This window comes from Diorhabda carinulata, chromosome 1, assembly GCF_026250575.1.
Source record: "Diorhabda carinulata isolate Delta chromosome 1, icDioCari1.1, whole genome shotgun sequence".
Classification (NCBI taxonomy): Eukaryota; Metazoa; Arthropoda; class Insecta; order Coleoptera; family Chrysomelidae; genus Diorhabda; species Diorhabda carinulata.
The window spans coordinates 7770745-7790082 of record NC_079460.1 but is presented as its reverse complement, the minus strand read 5'-3'; the positions used below and the strand labels follow the sequence as shown (position 1 = coordinate 7790082).

At 30.6% G+C, this 19338-nt stretch overlaps 1 protein-coding gene across 1 annotated transcript in view; it reads right to left on the bottom strand.

The window, feature by feature from the left end:
* Positions 1–18646, bottom strand: part of LOC130892018 (semaphorin-1A-like) — a 224698-nt gene extending 206052 nt beyond the window's left edge. The window contains exon 1 of the mRNA XM_057797205.1: positions 18317–18646. The gene's annotated coding sequence lies outside the window, so the exon portion shown is untranslated. The remainder of the gene's footprint in view (positions 1–18316) is intronic.
* Between the last annotated feature and the right edge of the window lie 692 nt (positions 18647–19338).

The window sequence follows — 19338 nt, the reverse complement described above, 5'->3', positions numbered from 1 at the left end:
ATTTTAAGTTTATTGTGCTTAGAAAGCATGCTTCATAGTTTTTAAAAACTAAAAAATCTGTCATAAATATTTCATTGCTGTTATATTTTATATTATGACCTTACTACTAATAAAAAAAACTGTCCTTATACTTCAGTTAACTCTTGTAGACTGGTCGATTCGTTAAGGTTCAATGAAATAAATAATAAGCCTATTTTTTCAAGGCACATTTTTTTAAGATAGGATAATTGTTCTTTCCATTAGTTTCGTTTAGTCAAAGCAGTAGTTACTTTGTAAATAAAACACATTGTGGAAACATGTAGCGAAATTGCTAAATACAGATGGTGTCTCTGAGTAATTTCATATGTGAAAACTTCTACGTCGCAATTTAAACATGTCGTAACTTGGTATGGCTGATAATTCTATAACAGCTCCACTTTCTTGTTTACTGACGACACAGTACGGTTTTAAAATAAATAGTATGGAATGCGATGAAAATGAAATTCGTGTATTGTTAAGACATTATTGGAAGGAAGAGTTTAAAGCAGTTGTCAAGTTAGGGGAAATATATGAAATTGAAGGGGAAAACACAGTTGACAAGTTGGTTCAATCGCATTAATAGTGGAGATTTGGCGCTTGAATATGGTTCGTTTGTTGAATTCATCTAAGGAGCCCTAACTTGGGAAATCAGTGGTCCAGATGTCAATGGCGAGATATATAGTGGATAGCTAATGCGAACGTATGAAATTTTATCGGAAAAATATCCAGATTTAGTTAACCGATAGAGGACCATGCTAAACCACATACTGCGAAAGTTACACAAAATAAAATCGAAGAACTTAATGGGTATTGAACTCATACCGCATCCAGCATTTATTTCGGACCTTTGCCATTGAATCCAAAGGAGATTTGGAAATGCATTGCGGCAATTATTAGCTTTTTTCCAAGGCCCATTAGCAATATTTCGGATATTAAGGCTTTGTTTTTGAATGATAATACAATAAATAAAGTGAATTGAAATCTGACATTAATTATGAGACACCCTTTATATCTAATCTAGACTCGTGTCATATACACACAGGGACACTATTCCGCCGATCATCAGCTATTTTACTGGCAAACTGTGATATATCACAATTAAAGTGACAAAATATGGGAAAAAATTATCCAGAATACACTGAATCAGAATATAGATCTAGTATTCCTTAGAAGCCTAGAATTATAATAAAGGATCACCTTTTATATTTGTTCAAATGCTTATCATGAAGTTAATTATTTAAAATAGTTCGTAGTAACCAGTAAGTGGACACATACAATACAAACACATTTGAATTAGTTTATTTAGACCGACAGGTTTATATGTTTCAAATTTCAAAGCGAATTGCCACTTCATTTGTTTTGAACAGTAACTGTTACCTTCAAGCAATAATGTATCACTTTTCTTTTTTAATGCAGAAATAACTATGAAAGAAATATGACTTTATCAGATATGTTCAAAATTATTCGAAAATAAAATTTGTATAAATATGACCAATTCCGATATCAAAATACAGAATTCATTTTCTTACCCATGATTTCTAACGTTGTCTACTAATAGTTCACAAAAGAATTGAGTTCAGTTACATCAAGAACGAGCGAAGATGAGGAAAAGAGGGGGTAAAAGACGTATCCCCCAATTTTTTGTTATAGTACTTGGTTGCATCGATATAAGCAAGAAATATTAAAACTATCTGATTCCTTACCTCAGAATATTTCATATTTAGCAAGATAAAATTTGACTGCATATAGCGCGATAAATCTTGGACCATCCTCAAACTCATCTCCAACCAACCAACATTCACCAAATTTGTCCTCAATTTAACTTTTTTTTGGGACGTAATCGGTAGAAGCTTCAAACATTTTCAGCGTTCTTCTCAAACTGCCATTAATCTCCACAGGTTGGTAGAGACGAATTAGGGATTGTAAAAGAAATCCTCAAATTTCAAATTATTAAATTGGTGAACATTTCACATTTACATAGCTGAAAACTATTTTGAAACCTTAAAAACTCTATGTATAATCTAAAATCTGAAATTTTATGATGGAGAGAAATCATTTTTCAGTGTCAATTAAGTTTAATACTGCTTTTATGTAAATTAATGCAAAATGTAGGAAAAATGACAAAATGAACATATATCTAACGTAAGGGTTTGCGCTAAAATAATGGAGTAATTTGCTTAATATATTAGTAGGTGGTACAGTTGATTGTTCAGACGCAAAATATAAATAAAACTAACCTACTTATTTCTGCAATATGTCTTTAACATAGATTATATCGCGATGTCTGCTTTGAATCGGTGAAGTAATCTATCAGTGATAACTATCTGGTTTAATTATAATCTAGGACACATCTATTCGCGCAAGATTTGTAAATATTTGTAACTGTTTGTTACTAACTATAACATTTAGAAAACAATAGTATTTTCCTATCTCATTTTAATTATTTTGTGATGAAAATCAGCAACTTTTTTAATCGAACACCATAATTCCAACAAATCGAAGTTAAATTTGCTCCAAATTAAATGTAATATATTTGTTTAAACTTTAACACTTCTCTCTCTTTGTCTCTCTCAAATTTAAGAGGTTCTGTGCACATAAAATGTTTTTGTCCCGTGAAAATGTCATTCTATCGATCTGTATGTTCATTTGGTTCATCCCGTGGATTTTAACAGTCATGAAATCGTTATTTGCGCCAAAATAATTAGCTATTGCAAGGAAATCTATCTGTCTAAAGAACCATAACAAATCAAGTCTTTGTCGTCAAAATAGAACTTTAGCCAGTAGCATTTTGCTAAACCGACCGGCCGCTCTCCTACACCATCGGCGCTGATGACGTATTTAGAACGTATAGAATTAAACTTCTAAACTTTATAAGTTTGTTAATATTAATCCTATCGACCTGAAATAAACACCATCATTCTTTTCAAATTTAGTTTTATTCATTTTCGTTAAAATAGACTTTTTTAAATTTTTTCCAAGCCCATTGCCTTTGGATATAGTGTTCCCAATTGAATCGAGAGCCGTAGTCATACCGAATATGTTACACTCATTAACAACAGGTAAAGGGGAGTTATTAAAGAAAATTTAGGTATACAGAGTGAATGTTGTTCTAGAAAGATTGATCAGTTTTGGAGGATACATATTTACCAATAAACAATTAGTACATCAGCCTAATTTGTTGCATAACTAATAATCAATAAGAAAAAATGCTCTTTTTCTTATTGATACATTCATTATCAAGGGTTAATAAAAACTTGTCAGTTGTTGCTATTCACTTGTTAAATTAAGATGAATGAACTTATTCCTAATAAGCTGCCCTGTCAATTTCTCAAGGTTTCTTCTTTATGGCTTCTTCTCAGGTTCCACAATTGATACTTTAATGGTAATTTCTCCAATTCCTTGTGTATTGACCCATTTTGCAATAAGACTTCGAATGGGTTGGATGCTCATGCCTGCATAATACACATTTAGTATAATTATTGGCTCCTAAGAATTTCATTAAATTAAAACTTGTAGTTGATGACGTTTCTCTCGCAAAATTTCAAAATTTGACTTCTAGGAGTAATAACCAGAATTCGAATGAACTATTCCATTTGCTAGTGAAGATTAACCTTATTTTTATTGCTTTTACTCAGATAAAATTTCAATTCAAATGAATTAACTACACCTTTTATTTATTTCCAAAACAACAATAAATATAGTGAACAAAATAATCAACTGAGCGTCATTATTTTCGAACGACAAATGTTGCTATCTAAAAAACAGGTTATTATGATTCAATTCTATTGTCTGTATTACGATTAACATTTACAATGAACTAGCAAATAGAGAATCACAGTTTTTATGTTCCCATAAGAAAGACTCGTAAATTATAAACTATAAAAAGTGTTTAACACCTGCTGTTGGTGTGTGGGTTTTCCTGTTATTAACTATCGTGATTTTTGCATAATTTTGGCATATTCATTTGAATAATAGACTATTTTCAATTCAATGAATGGAGAATCACGAGGTTTGTTCAAATTAAATTAATTTTATATACACACCAATTTATGTATGTTTGTATCTTTGGGAATCTCATATACACTGTGACACAAAGGATCTATTGTGTCCCCCTTTCTTGCTGAGATATTGGGGAAAATAGTGTTTACATCTAATCTGTTAATCCCACTCCTTCACCTTCTATTTCATACGCTCCCAGGTATAGTGCTCTGGAGTTACGTAGTGTTTCACGATTCGAGAGAACGTGGATATTGAGGCGACAGTGTCCCGATAGGACTCCTGTTGGTATTCGTAGGTTGCTATTAGTTAGGTCGATACATTCAGCAGGTCTTCTCTGGATATAGTTTCCCAGGAGAATCTTTGACTGAATCAGCCCCCGTAGATTGTTCCAATAATTGGTTTTGCACGTATCTAACTTCTTTTTCAATACTTTTTCTATTGTTCTGTAGCTGATACTACAGAAGGGTTCAGATATTTTATTTCATATAAACGAGTTTGGATTTTATAATATTGGAGCTTAAAGCACGAATGGCTGCTTGGCTATCGGACAGGATGATGATCTCCTGTTTGCGATAGTTTCTCTGTAGATTGGACTGGACATATTTTTCAAGTGCCTAAATTTCTGCTTAAAAAATACTTAGTTTGTTGCCCACGGTTTCAAAGTGTTTGGTTCTGAGCCCATACGCCCATATCATAGTCTGTATACCATTTATGGCATTTCTGTTCATTTTTTGTATGGTATTTTGATCCCACTTATTGTTGAAATTTTTTCTCAAAGCTGAACTTTTCGATGCATCACACTGAGGCATGTTCCAAGTTTGCTCATTATTTATGGACGGTTTTTTGGTAATTCCGTCTATGAACATTCTAAGTGATGTTTTATCTGCCTTGCTTTCCAGTACTGTGTCTTTGTACCTTCGAGAGATTGTTTCTCGTGGTATTCAGACTAGATCTAGTGCCTCAAACCACTTCCCCATATGAGATAATATGTCTCACAATTGCCGTGCATATCCACAGTAGGATTTTTGTGTTACAGCCCCAACCCCACCCTGCGAAGTTTCTGGACACCATCAGAGCTTTGGTGGCTCGAGTGATTATCTCCTTTTCGTGTTTGTTCCAGAGAAGTTTAGTATCTAGTGTCAGTCCCAGATATAACTCTCTGTTTTCCACTCAATGACTTGCCCGTCTATCTTGATGAGCTTGAGGTTGAGTTTTTTGTTCCTCGTGAAATGAAGGTAGATTTTATTCGGGTTGACGTTTAGTCTCACCAATCTACACCACCTTTTTGTATAGTTGAGTCCTTTTAGTAGTGAGTGTATTCTGAAAGTATCCACTTGCGTAGATGACTATGACTCCTGCATATCCTTAACATGATATGCCGAGTTCAATCAGACCGAATAAGAGTTCGTCTACTACTAAGCTCCACATAAAAGGGGATGCAGACATGTGGACATCCTCTGTTAGCAGTAATAGTGTCTTGCCCTACTTTCATTTCTGCTGCTCTAGTAGATAGTAGTGGTGCCATCCATCTGGAGGTTGTCCTATCTACTCCTCTCGCGTCTAATGCTCTTTAGACAACCTCGTGTGGAGCATAGTCACTGGCGCCTTTTTTGTCTCAGAAGGCACATACTACGTTGTCTTTGTTCATCAGAGCGTTTAGAATTTCCGTATACTAATACATCAATGGAAAGAATTCTAAGGAACATAGGAATTCAATTCAAAATTCAAAGAATTCAACACAATGTGGTTAGTAATAATGAAAATAGACCAGCTCCAAGTGTAATGTTGGAGCACCAAAAAAGGGACAAGAATAAAAGTGATTTATAAAGTTTATTCTAGATAAGATAATAAAAATATTTCAAGAATTCTTTATTAGACTTTAATACGATGTTCAAAAACTCATTTATACTGACCATTAAAAAATAATAAAGCTATAAGTTATATGAACGAATTTTATTGCAACAATCGAAAGTTAAATACTTGCGATAAACATAAATAATAAACACACACATAAATCATATTTTCAGATATTTTCATAATTATATCTACGGCAATCAAAGCTCAGGAAACATATATTACTTTTATTTTGATTTTTACAGAAATACTTTTCAATTGGTTTAATCAGGTACAGGTAAATTATTATGTTGAGGAAACCTTTGTTTTTGCACAAAAATTTGTAGAAATGCTAGTTTGATTTGATTTCTCCACAGTCATTGAGAATACAATGATTCTACTCATGAAGGCTATGCCATTTTACTTCTCCTCAACGAGTTGGATCAAAAAAGCTATTCCACAGCAAGTTAGAAGTGAAAAAACTGATGGGTATACTAACGAGACAGATAAAAAAATTGTCACAACTGGTTACATAATAGATCTTTAGTTCAAGGTGTCTTCCTTCATGTCAAGCAGCCCTAGTCGAATACTCTGACCAAAATTTTGTTTGTTGTTTAACTATAGAAGATTGCAGATTAGCGTTATATATTATTGTAATTTTTTATTCTTCTTCGGCCATTCTTTCTAGGATTATGAGTATATTTATGATCAGAAAATTTTCCTATAACATTAGCGGGTGAAAAATTGCAACTGAAGCTACGTTATGAAATAATGATTTCAGAATTTTATAATAACATCATATCTACACATATAGAGCTAGCACCGCAAGTTTTAAGTTTCAAGTTTCTCGATCATAAGATACGTAATATACAGCATTGACTATTTCAGTGGTAAAATATGTACAAGAAGAACAAATATTTAAAGAAAAAGTTACCAGAGAATATTAGAAAATAGATTGTATGTATCGAAAATAGTAACCCGGATGAGATCACAAAGAACAATAAGTAGTAGGCATTTGAATCCGTTCTTCAAATTGTTTTACTACACATTTATGTTACATTTTTGCATAATTTTTAAGTATTTATTTATTTATTCCAATATTATCGCCACGATTGAAGTGATTACTTAAACTTCCTGTATGCGAGGGCGGCATCAGTTACACTATCATGGAAACTGAAGATAATAGTAAAAATATATTCAGCACAACTGAAATAACTTTTTCATTGACGTTTATTCATCAATTTCAATACATTAAATGATAATACTTTTAAGCTTCTGTGATAAAATTATAATTGCGTAGTCGTTACTATTGAGGCCAATCTTAATATCGCGTGGGAATTAATTAGAATTTCTAATAAGGTAAATAACTAGAAGTAGTCAATAAAGATGTGACATAATGTATACAAACACTCGAAATTTGAAAATATAGGTTTAATATTGTTTTCAAGTAATGAAGTGGCTTCTCACATATTTTAAGACAATCCTTCCTTATGCACATATTTAGTAGTAATAGACGAGTTGACAGTTAACGTTTTGAAATGAAGTACCGGTAAGTAAAATAAACCTCTAATCAAAATGAGCAAATAAATAACAATAGAATGGTTCGGGCTTAGGTGACACTACGAGGTGTAATCGAAAAGTACGATGAATGAATGTTGATAGCAGCAATCACCATTGGTAATATGGCTGCTTTAATGAAAAATAATTGTTATGGGGAATTTAAAAATGAAAACGAGTCAGTTAAGAGCTTAGTGAAGAACTCGTACAGATCCGTGCAACGCATTTTAAGATGAGTGAGTAGCAAATTAGTTTCGAAACTTTCAGCTGACGAACCAAAAAAAATCGAACTTTTAAATCTATCTGAGTTCTAGCTGTAATCCAAAGTCCTTTATATCTAAATGGTATCTGGTACTTTACATTGATTTTCTCTGCTCTTACTATGTGAAATTCCAAGGATGTAGATAATTTATCACATTCAATTTAAAAATATGCAGAACTTTTTGTATTCTAAAACTTTCATTACTCAGAACCTCATCAAATCAAACTTACATTGAATAACCTTGTAGCCTGGTATTCGTCATTTGAGGTATTATCAAAAGTTTACAAGTTGTATTAGATTGGTACTTATCCATGTAAAATTAAATAAAAAGTCAAATTAGTCCTTTCGGGAACTGATTTTTATAGTAAACAGCCATTTAATCGAAAAATTCGCTAAGAACAACCCAGTAAACAAAGCTCACGTCAAATTCAATTTAGTACGGTGAGTTATTTACGTTACGTCGATTATATCTTTGTTTTTTTCTACGACTACTACTGTAAATTTGAAGATACTATTACGTACGTTTTGTAGTTGTTCTTGTGAAGAAGATAATCGACCTCTCTATGCTGTTATGTTAGATTTCTATTGATAAAAGAAAATAAGATGTTGAAAATATATTTTCGATGAATCGTAGATTGAGTCACGTGAAGGTAGACCCCCACGTTTTCTAAAATGATGAGCACAATACAAAATTCTATTCTTACCGAAAATGAAACAGGTACAAGTTTTAAAATCATTCCCGACGTGAATTGCACACAATATGCTGCTTATAAGACCGTCCCTATACTATAAATATTTAGTTATCTTTCATTTGCTCCGACTTGTTTAATTATATAAATATAATAGATTATAGTGCCTAAATTTAAAAAAGTTTTTTAAATCTTCATCGTTCTAATTATCATTTCGAAATCCAGTTATTGGTTCCCACCATAAAAAATAATTTCCTACGAAGAAATAAATTGTAAGTCAGGCGTTAATAAGAGAGATAAAGAGACGCTATTATTGATTATTTTTGACACCACTCTAAAATCAACTCTTGTATTTCTATTTATAGTTAGCGTTTATTTTGTTTTATGTCAAAAAAAGTAATTAAGTGCTGATTTATGTCTTCAGTTTTCGAGTGGTTATTAGTATGTTGTGTTTAAAAAAAATTCAATCCACCCTATATTTATAATTCTGAAACAAATATTTCCTTAACATAGGGTTAACTAGAATCAATGAAGATCTCTTAATAGTAAAAAACAGTGATAAAAATAACACATTCATGTGAGAAAAGAAATTTTATGGATATTGTAAAAATATACGACTTCACTGATGAATTGGCAAAAATTGTATCTTCTCTTTTTCTACACTTGTCCTATTATCAATAAGACCAGGGTCGATAATTTTTGAAACAAGAAAAAAATACACTTTTTTTACCTAATCTTGAAATTGAAACAACCAATTTTTTGGTTTTTTATCTTTAAATAAAAAAATATTTTTTCACGAAATAATTTGGTGAAAACTAACCTTTCTACCTCCCAAACATAATTTAAATATTTAAGTTTTTACCTTATTTTGACGTGATATTGAACAAACACCCTAATTTCAATCGAAAATTCTTAAGTTGAAATCTTTTCTTTCTGATAGTGTAAAAAATATTCATTACGATGGTATGTTTTCTAGGAAAATGCAAAATAATACTCAAATTCGAAAAAGATTTCTTAATCATTGTGTATAATTTTTAGCTATATTAAAAATGAAAAAAAATGGTTATTTGAGTTTTTACATAAATTTTAAGGTTATCTGACAGAGTATTTCTATTAATGATTTCTTTAACAGGTTTATAATTGTTCAGTTTTCTTGTATCCAAAACATGATTCTATTCCTCCGTGTATATTTGTTGTATTGAGGTTGGAAACGACATTTGGATTATTATATTACAGAAGGGGACGCAGTTTCTTTAAGATTAATAGTTACTTTACTATTAATTATCAAAATTCGGACAAATACGTTCATCAACGACGATCACCTAGCTAGAGAATTAGTTTATTTTTTCTTTGAAATGTGTGCTCAAAATATTTGATATGAATATTGTATTTTACCAAGAAGAACAAATAAGACGGTAACTGCACCAAATAAAGTATTCATCAGTGTACCAAAAGGAGTGAAAATAAGGAAACAGTGGTATAATGCAATGGAGAGGGACAATATCATAAACAAACTTCTTTCGAGTATACATAATCGGTTTTGTTCGATATACGATAATTTTTAATTAATTAAGGTACCTCATACAGTAGTTTTAGTTATAATAATACACGTGCTAAGTTAAACGTCGACGCTTCCAAGAATGCAATAGCATGCTTGCAGCCTCCGGCACTTGCAGCACAATGACATTGGACACATTTAACCATGTTTTCGTTTCAAATTAGAGTAATGTGATATAGTGTCTGCGAACCTTATCCGGGCTTTTACTGTGCATATTTCACCTTCTCATATTTTACACATTTATCTCATATAATAATATCGCACAGTGAAAAATGTATGGTTTAAAATGTATACGACAAAAAAGAATTATTATTATTAATAGTAAAAAATGTCTTAAAAATAAATATAAAGCAATTAGAAATTAAATCCTTGATGCTTTTATGCCACGTATATCACCACTTGTTATTTGTACCAAAATAACTGAACATTTCAAAGGAATCTATTTGGAGCAAGTTTCTAATTGACCACGATCAAACCCCTGCTCTATTTTTCTCAGCAAATCAACATTTTAACTCGCAAATCAACTCTTTGTAGTCGAAATAGCCAGTAGTCACTATAGACAGTAGCATTTTATAAAAAAGGTCGGCCGCTCTTCTATGCAATCGGCGCTGATGACGTAGGACCTATTTGGAACGGATCCCGAACGAATCTTTGGAATAAACACCATAATTCTTAAAAAATTAATTTGTATTTATTCTCGTAAAAATAGAATATATTTTTTTGAAATTTTCTAAGCCCATTCATCTAACTCTTATTACAAATTTAAAATTAATTCACGTCATATAAGTACTTTTTGCAATAACATTTCTCTCATCCGCAAATATGATAAATAGATTGAAAGAAGGAAAAGTTCTTATAAAACAATATTCTATTTAAATGTACTAAAAAGAATTATATAAACGTTTTCCATAGAACTTCAATGTTGATTTAAAACGTCTTTATGCAATTTATATGATATAAAAGCTTGTTGCGGGATTTATAAAATGTATAGGTACTCACTTTATTTAAAAAAAATCAATTGGATGGAGTTATTTCGTTCACCGATTTATCAACACAAGTAAATCTCGCATTTATTTAATATAAATGTAATAACCTTAATAGTTTCAAGGAAAATGTAGCATTATTTTAAGTACATTTGAATAAATATTGTTGCTCGAAAAGTTTAAGTTTTCCATTTTCAATTTATCTTCCACTTTTATTAATCACTGGACAGGTTTCTCAGTATGTTTTATATTCCATATCCATACTATAGGAGTGCATCAGAAATAACTAGTCCGCCATCTTGGGTGTTCTTCCACGTTGGATTCAGAGATACGTTATTTCATTTTTCGAGTTATTCTCGGCAAGCCTTTACATTTCATACTCATGTTAAGGTAGTACATTTAAAATAATTAATCTCCCATCTTGAGTATTATCTCATCGAACAAAACGTGTACATACAAAATTTCAGCTTAAGTGATTGAAGATATCTCAAAATTGAGTTACAAAATTCCACCTGAGAAAACATATAAATCAGGTGAAATAAAATCTTGTAAAAATAGGTAAACTCTCTTCCTGTCACTACTGTCAGTATTAATCGTGTAATCATCTCATAATCATTTTATATTTTATTTTGGCATTTATTGAGTTTATAAATTATATTCATAGAAATCTTACTTTTATTCCACTGTTTTCCAAATTTGTTGACATATAATTTTATGAAACTAATGCAAACCAATTAAAGCTTTTTTTTCAATGACCAATTATCAAGAGTATTCGAAGTATTTTCATTTCATTAGTCTGTTTGGTCTTATAAGTTCCGATTGCAAGATTTCTCCGTTTTCCGGGTCTTCCATATATCTTGAAATTGCAAACGAACTAGTACAATTAATTGAATCAAACACAGTAGTCAAACAGTCCATAATTACGTCCATAATTACTTGCACATATCAATATGTAAATGAATTCTTGCGGGAATCATCAACATATCTTACAATTACGAATGGGGTGGTAGAGGTTAATCGATGCCCAATAATTGAACTGAGCACTACTGTAGCCAGAAAGTCTTGTGGACAATAACTAATCACTTACACTGTGTAAATGGGTCTTTTAGTGACCAATGTTATTCACCTTCATTTGATTTACGACTTTTTTAGAATAGTAAGCTAGAGATTAACCAAAATTATTATATTATGATTGAAGCTAACTTTTTTTAGGCCCCTTTCACACCAAACGAATCCGAATAAATCTGGATCACTCCGAATCAAGTTGAATCTGATTCGTCATCTCCACTCTTTCACACCAGCTGAATCAACCTGAATTTATAATCTTTAACTTTTAAAATTAATAAGTCCACGTCCATCTCGTATGGTTGTTGATTCAAGACTGACCGGACGAGGAATCTCACAGGTTGAATCAAGTGCGACCTCGAATAAAACCTGATTGAACCAGATTCGTCCGGTCTGAAGGCGGGAAAAGAGTCCCTTCACATTTAAACGGAGCGCTCGAAGCCGAATCTTGGTCAATCAGATTAAACTTGATTGGGAGTGATTCTGATTGATTCGGATTCGTTTGGTGTGAAAGGGCCCTTAGTGTTATTTGATTCATTCATTCATATTATTAGGGTTCAACTAATATATCAGAACGATATTTATCTAAGTACATATTAATTTTGTATTTATTATTTGGATAAAAAGTACTTTTAATATGAAAGTCAATACCCATGAAGTGGAATTAAGATTCGTTTAAGAGGTTATTATATTATAAGATTTATCGATTGTTATTAGGAAGGACGGCGCCAACAATTCTTAGTCTGTCAAATGATATTGATGATGCAGATGATTTTAGTATTTTTTCTACTTACTATTTATTATGTTTTTAAATTCATTATTCTCGAAAAAGTGTGCAATAGCATAATTTAGGGATTCATTTACAAAAAAAAAATCCAAACTCTTTCAACATTTTACTTCTTGGACCTTTTTTATGTTTTCTCAATAAATCGTCTTGATTGTAGTCTCTTTTGATAAAAAATTACTTTAAAAAACATATATAAATTAAAGTTTCCCCCTATTTCGGCTAGCAGCTATCAATTAAGTTATTTCTAGTAGTATTAAAATTTATAAAAATATTTATTTTAATCAAATTGTTCAGGTCTTTTTTATCATTGAAATTTTTCTCGTTCCTATCTACGGGAATAATTTCTAAATATTCTCTTTTTTTATTTGACTCGGATTCAAGAAGTTTTGAATTGTTATAAATGAATGTGTGTTTTTTTCAGATATCATTGTTTGTTAATGTTGTTTTATTTTTCTATCATATTGATGAAAGCGTCACAATCATTACAAGGTACTTTATATACAATATTACCCTTTTTTGGTATTTTATTGAAACAATTCGTCAGTTGTTGGGAAAGTCCTTGTACATATGGAAAGGAAAATCTTTTATGTTTTGATTTGTTTGTTTTGTGCCTCAATTGATTATAATAATGTTTATCATTTTCTTGAATACGTTTTTATTCATTTTTTTAGAATAATCATTTTTTTAATGCAATTTTTGCTTTTTGAATAGCTAATTAACTAATTTCAGGACAGTGGGTAAGCTCCTCTATCAGCTAAATTTATAATCTATGATCCTATACATAGGATGACATGACCTGAACTCAATATCTTGAGAACTCAGTCGGTTTCGTTTTTATGTTATATTAATTTCATATAATATGACATCAAGAAAATTGATTTTATTATTTTGTTCGCTTTCAATTGTGAATTAAAGTTTTTTACATAGTTTTCATAGGACAGATATCTCAGTATTTAGAAAATAGGTTAAAAGTTCAATAACAAAAATTCGAAAATTCTTGAAACCGAATCAAATACAAGAAAATCGAGGAAGATGTCAAATGATAAAAAAGACCTAAATAATTGGCGTAAAATTTATATTTCTATTTATTTTCCCATTAATTACGTGAATAAAAAACTCAAATTAAAAAAAAACTTGTAAATTTTCACTCGAAAATGATTTGTCTTAAAAATCAACTAGAAAGATTAAAATAAACGGATTAAGTTGCAATAACCTTTTAAAGACCACTCTTAATTTAAAATACATTAAAAAATAATAACTAAAAAAATTTTTAGTATGATTAACTAATAAATGTTGATGATGACAAAGTTGTAAACATATAGGTACAAAAATGTGTTAATCATAATATTTCAATCAACAAATTACAGTACAAATCGGCAAAATTAATAAATGTTTTACGTCTACCACAAATTAAAAACCAATGATTTGTTTTGAAAATTATCTAAGGGAACCGAAAAGATAAATAATAAATTAGTGTAGATTAAGTTCGCCTTAAGTAATTAGAACTCTTCAAAAGGAATTTCGATCACGTTTAGATAATGTCAATGGACAATATTGTGAGCACATGCTTAATTGAAATACTTCAATTACTTGTTTCTCATAATTTTATTACCTTGCGATTGATAAGACATCTTAAAAAAACAATAGTATTTTAACTGATGAATTTATTCTTCTTCCTCTCTTTCATGTTACAGGAAGCAATTGACTGAATGGCAGATACCTAAATATGAATTGCTGAAGTATTCTAATCAAATTTTTGACTGAATATGAATTTAATATATAATATACAAATTAAAGTAACTGGCCTATTCTGCGACAAGTTGATTGCGTCTGGTTTTTGCATTAACACTTTTGATTGCAACATGATAAAACATTAATCAGCAAATATACTTGAACTAACTAATACTGCGAATTTAGCGGTTCATTATAAACGTGAACAGGTTCTTGTCTTTTAATATTTAGATAATTTTTTAACAATTTCATTGGTTTTCAATATATTCAAGTCGTAAATGAGCATTTAACAGTTTTAATACCAATAAACCAATCTTCTTTAAGTGATAGTACGATAGACACTTAACAAAATAAAAGCAATAATTTTGTTTTTTTTTTATATTCATACCCATAATATACCTCGTATATTCCTCAAAAATTATTCAAAACATACAAGATAACCTTACAACATACACTAAGTGAGGATGTTAATAACTTTGTTCGCGGTAGTTAATTTGCACATATAAATTCTGAATACCTTCTGAACGTTTGAATTGCGCTTTGTTTGTACACCTAACTGGACATTTTTATGTTCTATGACCATGGTCTTACATACAGGTCTTGAAACCTAGACCGATTTCTACAGAGTGGCATGGTTCTTATGTTCTTAAATTATAAAAGTTTTATAAAGAAAATAACATTTACAGTTATAAATATTGAAATTACAAAAAGAGATGAGTGAAATCCAAGTCTGGTCTGTTTTGTTTACATTCACGAGACCACAAGACAGGAGAGAGAGGGAAAGGAAACAGAGTTCTCTCTCTTACACATGGATGTTATAGCTCGAGTCCAGACTTTTCAATACAGGGATTTTAGGGGTGGGTGTGGGTTGGTTAGAGATGAAAATTTCACATTCAGCATAAACTAAAACATCAACAGGAAAATATGATCTAGAATTGAAACACAACCAAGACAAACATGAACAAAAATTAAAACATAGAGAAGAAGAACATAAAACTAAAATTTCAGTTTTGAAACTTCAACACCAAAAGCTAATAAAAGAGCTTCAAGAAAATTCAATATATTCCACTTTATATGGAAATATTCCTTTAGTAAATAAATGATTTATTTGACGATATATTTTGCATTGATCTTGGTGAAGTTAAGAAATTTCTTTTCTAACAAGAGATAGTGAAAATATCTTAACCATGAAAACATCAAATTACAAGGCTCTTATAAATCGAAATTTAGGTATTTATGCTACTTAAAATACGAACACGAAGCCTTTTATAACAAACATACTGATTAATATCGAATAATTGAAAAAAGTATATAATTGTCTCAACTATATTGCTTGCAGTAACTACTGTCATTCAAGATTTAAAATTATAAGACGATCAAATTAAACATTATCGAGCCTAATATATCTTTATCTCAATAGCAAGTATATAATTACCTAATCTAAGCACATGTTCTTTATTTACAAACACGGAGGAGGAAAACTGCTGAAGTTATTAACTTTTGATTACAGTTCTCACACCTCGTTACCTCAAACTTCAAATATTTACATTAACTGTAAATCTCCAAACAACAAAAAAAAAAACGGCCAAATTGATTTTAACCTTCAATCTCCCAAACGAATGTGAACAACTGGTTATTTAAATTTTTTACATCTATTTATCTGTGCGTAATTTTCAAATTAAATTAAATTATTAAAATTATTTAAATTGCTTCCTTAAAAGAAGACCTTTAAAATTTTACTTAATGCGAGTTATTTGGGTCATCTTTAAATTCAATCAAAGAGAATGTTGGTAGATAGAAGATAGAACTTAATCATTTAAATAACGCGGCATTATCACGTTACTAGGGGACAAAAATTCACGACTTACATCTAATACGTCAATTTGAAAAAAAACCGATCATTGACGAAATGAAGCACATTGAAATATTTACAAGTTACAAGTATTTGTGGCATGCGACGTGTTGTTATGTGGACGCGTTTTTATAGCTAAAAATATTCATACAGAAAGTGATCAGTTTCTGTAACAATGCCGTTATATCTACCATTTAAAGATATCCGAAAGGTAATCACAAATATTTGCCAACAAATAAGATACAGACTGTTTCGTTCAAAGAAACATAACTTTGCTAAGGTACATTATTACAAAATCCCCCCTTTCTATAAATAATTTTACAATGTGCAGCTATATTTGTGAATTACTTTTAGATATATTTTAATAACAACTGAAATGGGCTTTGTCACAGAAATCGATTATTTAATATTTTTATATAAATGTGTGACATTTTAAGTCACAAAAACGCAGACAATGTGTTGCAGCCCCCAGCTATAGCAAACGTGCCACAAATTGTTGCGATAAATCATAATCCATAATGTTAATCTTTCGTGCGCTTCTTCATTATATGCGACATCAATATACAGTATAGCATCAACAATGTCGGAGATTTCTTGATAACAAATAAATCACAAGCAGTGGATTTACATATTGATCATAATCAATTTTTTAAGGACCATAAAATATTGTAGAAACACTACTCACAATGTTTTCAGAAAGAGATGTGCCGGAAAGAATGCAAATTTGACAGGAAACCACTATTATCTACATGAAATGGATATTACTTACTGACACATGCGTTTATGAAGTGTGTGATCAGTACCATTAAATCAAGCACTTTTTCTACAATTTTATTGACAAGAAACGTTTTCCATTCATTCAGCTGGTACGGATTTCAAGATTTTATCGAATCGTGAAAAACGTCGAGCTCCTCAGGAGCACTACAACCATCGTAGTCCCCTAATATAGCCCAATAAACAAATCAACGTAAGACTCCGTTTAGTTGATATAAGATAAAAGACAATTCAAAATGAATACTAAAGTCAGCTGTTGCAAAGAGATTAAAATAATATTTTGATGAATCGATTGTTAATTTATATTATTTTAACACAATAAAATCTAATCAATATCAAAACTGACAGTTGTCGTTTTTATTAATTAATCGAGATTATTACACTTTTGAAATCCCAAATTACTGTGGCCATGATCTTATGGAGGAAAAAACAGTTTTTGCTTTCTTGAGAACAAATTATTCAGACAAACTCATTGTTTGGACAATATTTTTTGTTTGTTTGTTGGGTATAATGATATGTCTGTGACATATCGAAGAAAAAATTCACTTTTACTAACGAGCTTTTAATCAGTAATGTTTCGGGATTTTTTATAGTTATGTGCTGTAATAATAAGCTTTTCCATACTGTATATAATTTACCATGAACTATTGAGTAATTTTCGAAAAATGGAATGAAATATTCTTACTATATGAACAGATTGTATCGTTATACTACACTGTCATACCTATTAAAATAATGCGTTCTACTCCCAAGTATTTATTATCTTATGACATGTCTGTTAACTATTTGTTTTTACTGTTTTATTTATAGAACAATATCAATACCTAAACAATATCATAAGCAATTAACAGCAGGGCAAATACTTCGAGAAATTTGCATTTGAGAGTAAAACTAGTTTATATTAACATTAACTAGGGAAAGTATATAAATGACACTTAATAACTTAAACAATGTAAATACACATGAGCACTTACATTCCTACTCAAGTAAGTAGGTAGATATTTTATTATCCTGTAAATAGCTTCATTGTATCATATCAACGAGATAAAATTACATAATTAATATGTGTGGGCCCTGACAATAATTTAATAATGGGTATAATCTATAAAATAAAATGTTAGTAAATTAGTATAATGACAATGTCTTGTCTATCTAAATTGATGAACATCTGACATTATTCAAAATTCTCATACACATCAAAAACGTACCTGAACGTAATGAATAAATATAACCAGAATTCGTTGGGAGACACAGGCATCTTTCAAAAACAATTTCACGTTCCCTATAAATACGTCAACAAAACTTCTTGAAAGTTCACTTAAACTATATAAGTATACCACAATTAAGCACTAGTATCAACAAAACTGTTCAAAACAGTCACTCTAATTGATAATTTGATAGTTTTATATCTTTAAAATTGGATATTTCAAAATGTCAAAGCGTGTTTTTATAAACAATACACTGTACGTGGATCCCGAGTTTACCAGTGCAGTCTACTGTTAGTTGGCCGTTTTCTTTAGTCGTGTACACTCGACAATATTCGGATCATTCAAACATTCATAAGTTTGTATAGCTTGATAGTTGCGCCTACCTGGGTTTACCTGTAGTCTGGATCAAACTAAATTAAAAAAGATGTGAAAAAGATGAATGTGGCATACATCCAACTTAGGTACAGATATGTAAGAAGGCACTAACTTCTTGATAATTATATAAATTGGACGTAAGAAGAGCACTTGGTTTTATAAAAATAATGTTTGGAACAAATAATTTTTAATTAAAAATTTTAGTAATTGTTTAGATACGAGGGTTGTTTGAAAAATTTTGGACCTAACAAAGAAACAAAACATTTTTATTCTTCAACATAGTTTCACTGTATATCTTTAGAGTCCAGCGATGCGGGGAACAGGAAAGAGTCGTCGAGGGCTAAATCTGGTGAATATGGTAGGTGGTTAACCAATTCGAAATTCAATTCATGAATTTCATCATGGCGATCAGTGAAGTGTGAAGAAGTGCGTTATTCTAACGGAAAAGCGCTTTTTCCTGAGACGTGGTCGTCGCTTTTTCGAAATTTCTCCCTTTATATTATTAACTAGAGATTCGTAGTACTCTCTTGTTATTATTTTACCTTTTTGAAAATGGTCGATCGATACAATCCCATGACTACCTCGAAAAACGGTCGCCATCACTTGCCAACAGCCGATGAAACCGACTTTCCTTGGTAAGAGTAAAT